This window comes from Delphinapterus leucas, chromosome 10 (assembly GCF_059928025.1).
Source record: "Delphinapterus leucas isolate spDelLeu-1000000601 "Yukka" chromosome 10, BTC_Dleu_Yukka2, whole genome shotgun sequence".
Lineage (NCBI taxonomy): Eukaryota > Metazoa > Chordata > Mammalia > Artiodactyla > Monodontidae > Delphinapterus > Delphinapterus leucas.
Window position 1 is genome coordinate 64,573,254 of NC_143138.1, and position 10,589 is coordinate 64,583,842.

The window sequence follows — 10,589 nt, forward strand, 5'->3', positions numbered from 1 at the left end:
AGCACTTAGTCCATTCACATTCATAGTAATTTTTTTTCAATTACATCATTTGCATTTATTTACTGAAGGCCATATATGCCATATAAAGTAATTATCGATAGGCATGTACTTACTGCAATTTGTTCATTGTTTTCTGGTTGTTTTTGTAGTTCTTTTTGTTTCCTTTCTTTTTCTTCTGCTCTCTTCCCTTGTGATTAGATGACTGTCTTTAGTGTTATGTTTGGATTCCTTTCTCTTTTTGTATGTGCGTATTTATTACAAATTTTGGTTTGTGGTTACCATGAGGTTCATATGTAATGACATATATATGGTTATTTTATATATGTGGTTATTTTATATGTGGTTATTTTATATATATATAGCTGTTTTAAGTTGATGATCTCTTAAGTTCAAATGCATTCTAACAACCTAAAAATGCAATTTTTACTACCCACCCCACACATCAATGTTTTCGACATCATATTTTACATATTTTTGTGTATCCCTTAACTGTTCATTGCACATATAGATGATTTTACTATTTTTGTCTTTCAAGCTTCCTACTAGCTTTATGAGTGGTTGATCTACTACCTTTACTGTATGTTTGCCTTTACCAATAAGATTTTTCCTTTCCTAACTTTCATATTTCTAGCTGTGGTCTTTTCCATTTAGCAAAGTCCTTTTAACATTTCTTGTAAAGCCTGTTTAGTGGTGCTGAATTCTTTTGGCTTTTGCTTCTCTGTAAAACTCTGTATCTCTCAAATGTGAATGATAGCTTTGTTGAGTAGAGTGGTTGTAGGTTTTTTTCCTTTCATTGCTTTGAATATATCATGCCACTACCTCTGGCCTGCAAAGTTTCTGCTGAAATGTCAGCTCATAGTCATACGGGAGTTCCCTTGTAGGTAACTAGTTGCTTTTCCCTTGCTGCTTTTAAGATTCTCTATCTTCAATTTTTGCAATTTTAATTATAATGTGCTTGGTGTGGACCTCTTTGGGTTCATCTTGTTTGGGACTCTCTGTGCTTCCTTGACTTGGATGTCTTTTTTTTTCCCCAGGTTAGGAAAGTTTTCAGCTATTATTTCTTCAAATAAGTTCTCTGCCCCTTTCTCTTTTCTCTTTCCAGGACCCCTGTAATGCAAATGTTAGTATGCTTGATGTTGTCCCAGAAGTCTCTTAAACTATCCTCATTTTTTAAAATCTTTTTTTCTTTTTTCTGTTTGGCTTGGGTGATTTCCACTACTCTGTCTTCCAGTTAACTGATTCATTCCTCTGTAACATCTAATTTACTGTTGATTCCTTCTAGTGTATTTTTTATTTCACTTATTATATTCTTCAGCTCTGTTCGGTTCTTCTCTATATTTTCTAATTCTTTACTAAACTTCGCACTGTGTTCATCCATTCTTCTCCCGAAGATCTCTTCTGCATCTTTATGATCATTACCTTGAACTCTTCTTCACTGTGTTTTTCTTCTAGTGTTTTGTCTTGTTCCTTCATCTGGAATATATTCCTCTGTCTCCTAATTTTGCCTAATTCTTTGTATTTATTTCTATGTATTAGGTAGGTTCGTTTTGTTTTTGATCTTGAAGAAGTGGCCTTGTGTAGGAGACATCCTAAGGGGCCCAGCAACACACTTCCCTTTGGTCACCAGATCTGTATACTCTAGGGATGCCCCCTATGTGGGCTGTTCTGTTGTGGTTGACCTGACTACTATGGGCATGCTGGTAGGTCAGGCTGGCCCCTACCCCCACTGGCTGCCAGACCTTGCCTTGTGTGGTGGCTACCAATCTTTGGTGGACAAGGCCAGGTCCTGATGTGGCTGGCTGCATAGCCCAGGGGAACCTGGGGCTGGTCCCAGGCTACTGGTGGGCAGGTTAGCCCTGGCACTAGTAAACTAGAGGGAGAACTCCAAAATGGTACTTGCCAGCACCAGTGTTCTCATGGTAGAATGAGCTCCCAAAAATGGTTCCAGCCAGCATCTATGTCCCCAGGGGGAGTCCCAGTTGCCTCCTGCCTCTCCAGGAGACTTTCTAAGGTAAGCAAGTGGGAATTCCCTGGTGGTCCAGTGGTTAGGATTTCATGCTTTCACTACCGAGGGCCTGGGTTCGATCCCTGGTTGGGGAACTAAGATCCCCACAAGCTGCGTGGCATGGCCAAAAAAAAAAAAGATGAGCAAGTAGCAAGTAGGTCTGACTCAGGCTCCTTTCAAATTACTGCCTCTACACTGGATCATGTGAGATTTTGCACGTGCCCTTTAAGAACAGTCTGTTTCCTACAGCCCCCCAGCTCTTCTGAATGCAAGCCCTGCTGGCCTTCAAAGCCAGATGTTTTGGGGGCTCACCTTTCTGGTGCAGGACCCCTAGGCTCAGGAGCCTGATGTGGGGCTTAGACCCCTTGCTTCTTGGGGAGAAACTTTGCAGTGGATTATCCTCCTGTTTGTTGGTTGCCTATCCGAGGGTGTGGGTCTTGACTTATATCACATCTCCACCCCTCCTCCCCATCTCATTGTGGTTCCTTCTTTGTATCTTTAGTTGTGGAAAATATTTTCTGCTGGTCTTCAGGACATTCTTATAGATAGCTGTTCTATAAATGGTTGTAGTTTTGGTGCACCTGTGGGAGGATGTGAGCTCAGGGTCTTCCTAAGCTACCATCTTGGCCACACCCCCTATACTATTTTTAGGTTCTACTATTAAGTGTATTCTGAAACAAAGAAAATGAATTGAGGAGCTTTCCATCTTTTTCCTTGATTTTGAATTAAATAATTTATACATAGATATATAATTTTATGTGTATTTTATATAAACTATTAACAAAGTTTAAATAACTTTGGAATTATATGTCCTTTAAAGCCTCCCTGTTCCAAGTGTGGTTCATGGATCAGCAGTGTCAGCATCACCTGGAACATAGTTACAAAAACAGATTCCTGGGGCCCACCCCAGGCCTACTGGGCTGGAGTCTATAGTTTAATGAGACTCCTCAGATGACTGTTATGTACATTGAGAAGCCCCACTGATAAATCTCAGCTGTGGACCATCTGGTCCTGGAACTCTAATCACCTCTCCAGACTCTTCTGAGAAAATGGGCCTTTTCACATATTCCCCTGCAGGTCCTGAGTCAATGTTGATAAATCATGTTTAGCTAAGAAAGCATTCATTTCCTCCAGGTTTTCATATTCTCTGTGGTTGTAAGTAGTCATAAGCTCTTAAATTCTGTCACTCCTGTATCCATGGCTATCCCCTTTCATGTAACTTGAGCTCTTTTTGCCTTCTGTCCCTGTTTTCTTTAATCAGGCTTTCTGCAGTCTAACACAAGCATTTTCTTTGATATAACATTGTCTTCAAATTATCTTAAAGCCTGTACAATATTCAGTGAATATAATACAAATTACTTAACCATTCCCCTATTCGGTACTCAGGCAATTCCCTATTTCCCAGCAGCATAAATAAAACTGCCAGAAGAGCAATATTGCTAAACTACTGTCTATAATTCTAGATAGTAATTTAGCAATACGATAAATTCTTTTTTTTTAATTAATTTATTTATTTTTGGCTGACTTGGATCTTCATTGCTGCACACGGGCTTTCTCTAGTTGTGGTGAGTGGGGACTACTCTTCGTTGCACTGCGTGGGCTTCTCATTGCAGTGGTTTCTCTTGTTGCGGAGCACGGGCTCTAGGCTCACGGGCTTCAGTAGTTGTGGCACACGGGCTCAGTAGTTGTGGCACGCGGGCTCTATGGCGCAGGCTTAGTAGTTGTGGCGCACGGGCTTAGTTGCTCTGCGGCATGTGGGATCTTCCCGGACCAGGGCTTGAACCTGTGTCCCCTGCACTGGCAGGCGGATTCTTAACCACTGTGCCACCAGGGAAGCCCCTAAATTCTTAATATGGTCATACACTTTGACGTCATTTCCATTCTAGGAACTTATTTTCATCTCAGCATTGTTTACAGCAATTTCAAAGCAAAACAAAATGGAAACAACTTCGACAGCAGAAGTGACTTAAATAAATGGAGGTCTAACCACCCAATGGAGAATTACACAGAAAAAAACATGGGGTGAGTCAATAGTGACTGAAGTGTGTTAGCTGACAGGTTAAATGAGAATAAGCTGGTTGTAAAATGGGCCGTAAAATGACTGTGAAGTCATTTTTTCTTTTAAAAATAAAACTCACATTGTACCTGTATGTATGAGGAATGAAATTTGATTCCTGCAGCCATTTAGATGTTGCCCTAGAGGTCTATTCACCCATTGTGTTCCCACCCCAACCCCCAGTGAATTTTTCCTTCTCGGTCTTGCTTCTGTGGGCCTGAAGACTTGCAGAAGCTGCCAAGGCCAAGAGGCTGAGCTGTATTTGGAGCCTTGATACTATTTCAGGGCCTGATAGTGTCTGGGCTATGAGAATCCAGCAGAGTGGCCCCAGCAGAGCCTTGTGGCTGATCCTACAGGCCTGCCCTCTTGCGGGGTACAACATGATGGGCCTTGTGTAATGTGGTATTGACCACCATAGATGAGCCTTGAGCTTCCTGGGAGAAATTGCTCAGCCCATTAGTGTCCAGGACCCCCCAGAAGACCTGGATGAGACCTGGAAGTACTCTTTCGGGGTGGGGGTCAGGCAAGGGAGTGATATGTGGTGGTGTGCTTGCAGTGCTGGTGCCTTCTGCTCTCTGCAGGAGCTAGAAGTGACCTTCTCCAGCTGAACATCATTGTCCCACCATGGGAAGAGAGTCTGGGGTCTAGTTTATCCTGCTCAGCCCAAACCTGCCCATTTCCCACCCCAGGGTTGCTCCCTGCAGCATCCCCCACCCCCTCTTGCCCACCAGTGGGGCTACCTGAGATTTAGGTGGCAAGGGAGTTGGAGTGTGGACTATGGGCAAGTTAACCAATTTCCTTGAGGCTTAGTTTTCTCACTAAAAGTTGCAGGTGATGCATGCAGCTTGCAACGCAATTCTGAAACCTGAGAAGTGTATTCCCATTCACTGTATGGGAAGTGGCATTCATAAATCGTGGCTATTATTATCATTAATGGAGAGGAGTCCTTGGCTTTCCTGGGATAATTACTAAAAAACCCATTTCCCCAAGGGGCTCTACACCATGGCCCCTCAAATGAGAGTTTCCCACAGATATTTCTGTAGCAAAGACTTGAAAAAGGAGCCTACTAGTGAGAAGAAAAGGGCATTCATCCATTCAACAAGTATTTACTGAGCAACTACAGTGTGTCAGGCCCTGTTCTCAGGGCTGGATGCATCAGGAACCAAGGCCAAGGTTTGGTGGTGGACCAGATGTGGCTGTGAAAGACAGCAGAGAGCCAGATGCTCAGGTGCTTGGATGGAGGCTGCCATCAGCTGGGCTAGGGTGGGCTGTAGGAAGGGTAGTTTAAAGGGAAGATACTGAGTGTGTGGCACACCTTGGACATCCATGGGGAGGCATCCAGGAGGCAATCTGAAATGCGAGTCTGGGGTTCAGGGAGAGGTTCTGGCTGGAGCTTAGATAAAGAAGGAAGCATAAAGGAATGAAAGGTGGTTGAGGAGGCTGGGGGCAGATTACTCTGCCTTCTTGAGCTTCCAGGGAAGCCCTTGGATGCCCCCCCAACCCGTGTTTCTCTTCATTGTCCCTGCCCTGACCTCAGGGAGTCTGTGTTCCCATGGTGCACAGTGGAATCACCCCCAGGACCTGTCTCATTTGTCTCCTCACCCCAAGTCCAGCTGGCCCAGCTCTAACACCTTATTCATTCACATTCATGTAATCATTTATTTTAGAAACGTTTTATTGAGTTTCTCTCCTGTGGCTCTCACCAGAGAGTGGGCTGACTCCCTCTTGGAGGTACCTGGATATATGAAGGGACATTTAGTTGTCACAGTGACTGGGCAGGGAACAGGGGCGCTCAGGGTCCTGCACAGAAGGAACTGCCCTCCCAGGATTCAGGAGCACTTTGCTGAGATAGTCATTCCCCAGCCACCTGCAGCTGGCTGAGGAGGGCTCAGCTGTGAGTAAATACAGTGCTACGGAGCCTGGGACACAGCAGGTAATGCCAGGTAATGGTTTGGGGATCATGAATGCACAGATGAGGGAAGGACACTTCTGCTGCCCAGGGAAGAGCAGAGAGGCTTCCTGGAGGAGGTGACTTTGGAGCTGTGCCTTAAAAGATGAGCAGGATTTACAGACACAGGATGGGCAGGAATTCCAGACAGAGGGAAGCAGGTATGCGAATGCAGAGGAGTATGGGTGGGCTCAGACTGCAGGAAAGGCAGTGCTGAGGGCAGCAGAGGAAGAGAATGGGTGGGAATAAGAGGCTGTGGTGGGGTTGCAGGGCATCCCTTCCCTTCCGCAGCCCTAGAAATTCCTCAGTATGTTGGTGATGATGTCGTGCTTGGCTTTCTCGTACAGGTCCCTGACTGCAGGTGGCAGTTGGGAGCTCTCAGTTCCTGGAGTGTCCACTCCAGGGGACCCAGCAGAACGCCTCACCTGGCGGACCTGCAGAAGTGATGCAGACGTGATCACCCTCATTGACTGGCCCCCTTTCCTGTCCTGCCTGTGGCCCCTCTCTCCAGGTGGGGATGAGTGTGAGGCACCGGCAGTGATGTTGGTGATGGGGCTGGAGGTGGTCCCCAGTGAGGCCCTTCCACTCGGAGCCCAGAGGGCCTGGGAAGGCCTGAACTCTGCCGCTCACTTCCTCTCTGGCTATTCCACTCACTTGCTAGGAGGCTGCACCTCCGGCTTCAGTTTTTCCAAATGTGGGATGTGGAGGAGGGTTCCCAGAGCTCAGGGCCCAGAGCAGAGCCAGTGTCCTGCGAAGTCTGAGCTCCCTCTCACCCCCAGGACGCCCCTTAGCCTCGACCACCAGTCTCTCCTCCCCACCTCTCCTGCCAAACGACTAGCAGTCGTCAAGGTCCAACCGCGCCTCACACTCCACAAGCCTTTCCCCTCCCGACGACTTGCGTTTAGAAGGGCTCGATCGGCCCGGTTTCCAGAGGAGGAAACTGAGGCCCCACGCGCCGAAGTCAGTGGCCCGGGTGAGGGCCCCTCGGTCATCGGCGGTCACCGGGCAGAGCGCCGCCCGCGACGGAAACAGACTGGGGCCAGCGCGGGCGCAGGGGCTCATCTCTGGCTTGAGCTAGCGCTCGTGGTCCGGGTCCCCAGGGCAGTTGAGGGACGGTTGAGGGACGGAAGGATGTGCTGCAGCATGAAGAAGATGCCTGTGCAGTTCCGCTCTTCCTGCGGGTCAGTGAGCACAGGGGCGCGGTGGCCGACGTTCTTGCCCAGGTACCCAGGCTCCCGAAGCCGGCGCCCTCCCTAATCCTCCCCCTAGAGCTAGGCGGGAGTGGCGAACGCTGGGGGGACCCGGGCGGGCTCCGTGAACGCCCAGTAAAATTAAGGACTTTCATGCAAGTTATATTAAACGGGAAAAGGCTTCCAAAATTAGCCTCAGAGGAAGCTATATTTGTTTAAAACACTCGTGTGTACATAAAAAAGATACAGAAGATGATTCACCAACGGTTAATGTTGTCTCCTCCTGGGTAGTGGGGTTGCAGGGGGTTTTTGTTTGTTTGTTTTTAGTTTGCTTCTCCACATTTTGTTAATTTGCTATAATAAAATATTATTTTCCTAATTTTAGAAAAACAGTTATCACTAGGTGCATTACGGTCCCCTTCTTCTTTCTCTTAATATTTAGTCATTTCTTTAGCATGTATTGTTTTTCTAATAAGAATTGATAATTTACATGTAGTAAGAAAAACCAGTAAGGAAAAACCCAATTTTAAAAATGGCTTCTGGGCTTCCCTGGTGGCGCAGTGGTTAAGAATCCGCCTGCCAATGCAGGGGACAAAGGTTCGAGCCCTGGTCCGGGAAGATCCCACATGCCGCGGAGCAACTAAGCCCATGTGCCACAACTACTGAAGCCCGTGAGCCTAGAGCCCATGCTCCGCCACAAGAGAAGCCACTGCAATGAGAAGCCTGCGCACTGCGGCGAAGAGTAGCCCCCGCAAGCCAGCACACACCGACGAAGACCCATCGCAGCCAAAAATAAATAAGTAAATTTATTATTATTTTTTAAATGCCTTCCATAATCAAACTTCACCTGGCGAAGTGAGGAGGGTGGAAGCAAATACAGCCTCTGGGAGAAGGGAGAGAGGGGAGGTCCTTCTCTTGCTCATGGGGGCAGGGAGCCAGGGGATGGGAGACTCGCCCCGCCCGGCCTGAAGGGACATTCTCGGGGCTGTCGGCGGTGCCAGAGCAAAAAGCACACTGTCTCTTTAATCCTGAAGTTGAGCAGGATCATGGTGTTGGAGTTCTAAAATATCAAGAGAAGACTCATGATCATCTGTCTCCCTTTTACAGAGGAGGGAACAAAGGCAAGGAGGAGAGAGTTCACAGTTCCAAGTTGGAAGGGGCTTAGCCGAGGTCTGCACTTTCCACCTAAAGGAGGCAGCCTCTTCAAGTGGCCTGAGCAGAGATTTAAGGTGTGCAGGGCTTCTGGAAACTAGCCGAGGCTAACACCTCATGGCTGTACCACCTTGAGGGGTCAATTCCCATCTTTGCCTCTCAGTTTCCTCTTCTGTGACAAAGGAACTAGAATACTTGCCTCGCATGCTCAGCTGCCAGGAGAGAGAGAATGGGGTGGGAAGGGGACACTGGAAGGCCCTCATGAGGCGCTGGTGAGACCAGTCCAGCTCCTGTCTGTCCTTTGAAACAACCCTGCTTGCTCCTACAAGCCCAGGGCCTGAGTGCAGGCTGGGCTCCCAGAACCCACATTTCACCCTTGGGCAAAGCCCAGAATTGACCAGCTAGACAGCTGTCAGGCCTGAGAGAAATTACGGTCTTTGTCTTATCTTCTGAGGGGAGAAACATTATAATAAGAAGAACAGCAGCTAATGTCAACCAAGCACTTTGTGCCTGTGCGAGGCATTCTCTCCTGCCTGCTGTCCTCACAGGCTGCTATAAGGCAGAGTGTTACCCGCTTCCTGGGCCTGAGCCCCCAACACTCACCAAGCTAGGCGGTGGTGGGATGGCTTCCACAGGCCAAAGAGTCGCTGTCCTTGTCGCCCCTGGTTGAAGAACCACAGGGCCTGGGTGACTATCTCTTCATAGCTCAGACTGCACTGGGCCACACAGGCCATTGCTGCCAAGCGTGCCACCAGCACCAGTGCCCTCCAAGCCCCTGCCATTGTCCCTTCTTTGATCCACTGCCACTTGCAGCCCCTTTTAGGTGCTACTCAGGCAGCCTTGCCCAAGGGCTGCTGACGACATGCAGGGCTGGGGCCTTCCTGAAAGGGGCCTCTCCTTTCCTTTGCTAGGCACCCAGTATTAGCCAATGTTCCAAAATACCCGTGACTAAGAGGCAAGTAGGATTGGGTTATAGTCCAGGGCCTCGGAGTGAGGCAGCCCTGAGCTGGGGGCAGGAGACATGTGTGATGCTGGGCAAGTCCCTTCACTCTGGCCTCAGTGTCCCTACCTGTGCCACGAGGAGCCCACCTCTGATAGTCCAGGACTCTGTGCCGTCTCTGCCTGGCTGTTCTGGTTTGATTCTGAAACAACTGTCTGGGATCCATGAACTCTCTATGTGACAGTTCCTCAGCTGAGAGCACAAGGAAACAGTCCAATCTGAGGCTGTACTCAAGCTGACACCTACCATGTTACATATGTTTTAAAATACTGATTGTCAACCCTTAAAACTCTGGATGCCTGACTTTGAAAAAATCATGAGATCTGACAATGCATGGCTCACAGCCCCTCATGGATGTGACGTCAGCAACTTCTCCAGTGAAAGCCTCGCTGTCCACTTCCCCCAGGCCATTCCCTGCTGGCAAAGCAGGGAGGCTGTTCCCAACAGGATCAGGGCAGGGATTCCTGGCTGCTGACACGGCCAACCCCAGGCAGCAGCTCACAAGAGGAAGAGCAAGGGCCTCCCCTTCCTCTGAGGGCTCCCATTTTCCTTGACTCCCTCAGTTACTGGGGTCTGCATGTTAACTTCCCAGCCCTTCCTTGGCTGCGGGGCTCCTGTTCTGCAGGAGACTCAGACACTGGGGAGGAGGAGAGCAACTACCGGGTGTTTCCACTGAAGTCCACCAGTGGGGAAACAAAGGCACAGAGCAGATCATGACTTCCCCCAAAAGCTAAGGGTAGAGCTGAGAAGGTCAGAGCCAGAAGTGAGGAGAGAAGGCAGAGCACAGAACAGTCCTCCGCAGGCCCAACAGGTCTTCAAAGGCCCAAGTCTCATAAAATCCATGCAGCCATGGCATATAATGGTGAAAACTTAGAAAAAACCTAAACGTGCTTCAAGGGATTTCCTGGTGGCACAGTGGTTAAGAATCTGCCTGCCAGTGCAGGGGACACGGGTTTGAGCCCTGGTCCGGGAAGATTCCACGTGCTGCGGAGCAACTAAGCCTATGCGCCACAACTACTGAACCTGCGCTCTAGAGCCCACGAACCACAACTACTGAAGCCCGCGTGTCTAGAGCCTGTGCTCTGCAACAAAGAGAAGCCACTGCAATGAGAAGCCCGTGCACAGCAAAAAAGAGTAGCACCTGCTCTCTGCAACTAGAGAAAGCCCGCACACAGCAACAAAGACCCAACCCGGCAAAAAATAAAAATAAATAAATAAATAAATGTGCTTCAAGAGCA

General features: G+C 48.3%; 1 pseudogene; it reads right to left on the reverse strand.

Annotated features, from left to right (window-relative positions):
* Nucleotides 1–6,257: 6,257 nt before the first annotated feature.
* Nucleotides 6,258–9,158, reverse strand: LOC111174163 (uncharacterized; annotated as a pseudogene).
* Between the last annotated feature and the right edge of the window lie 1,431 nt (nucleotides 9,159–10,589).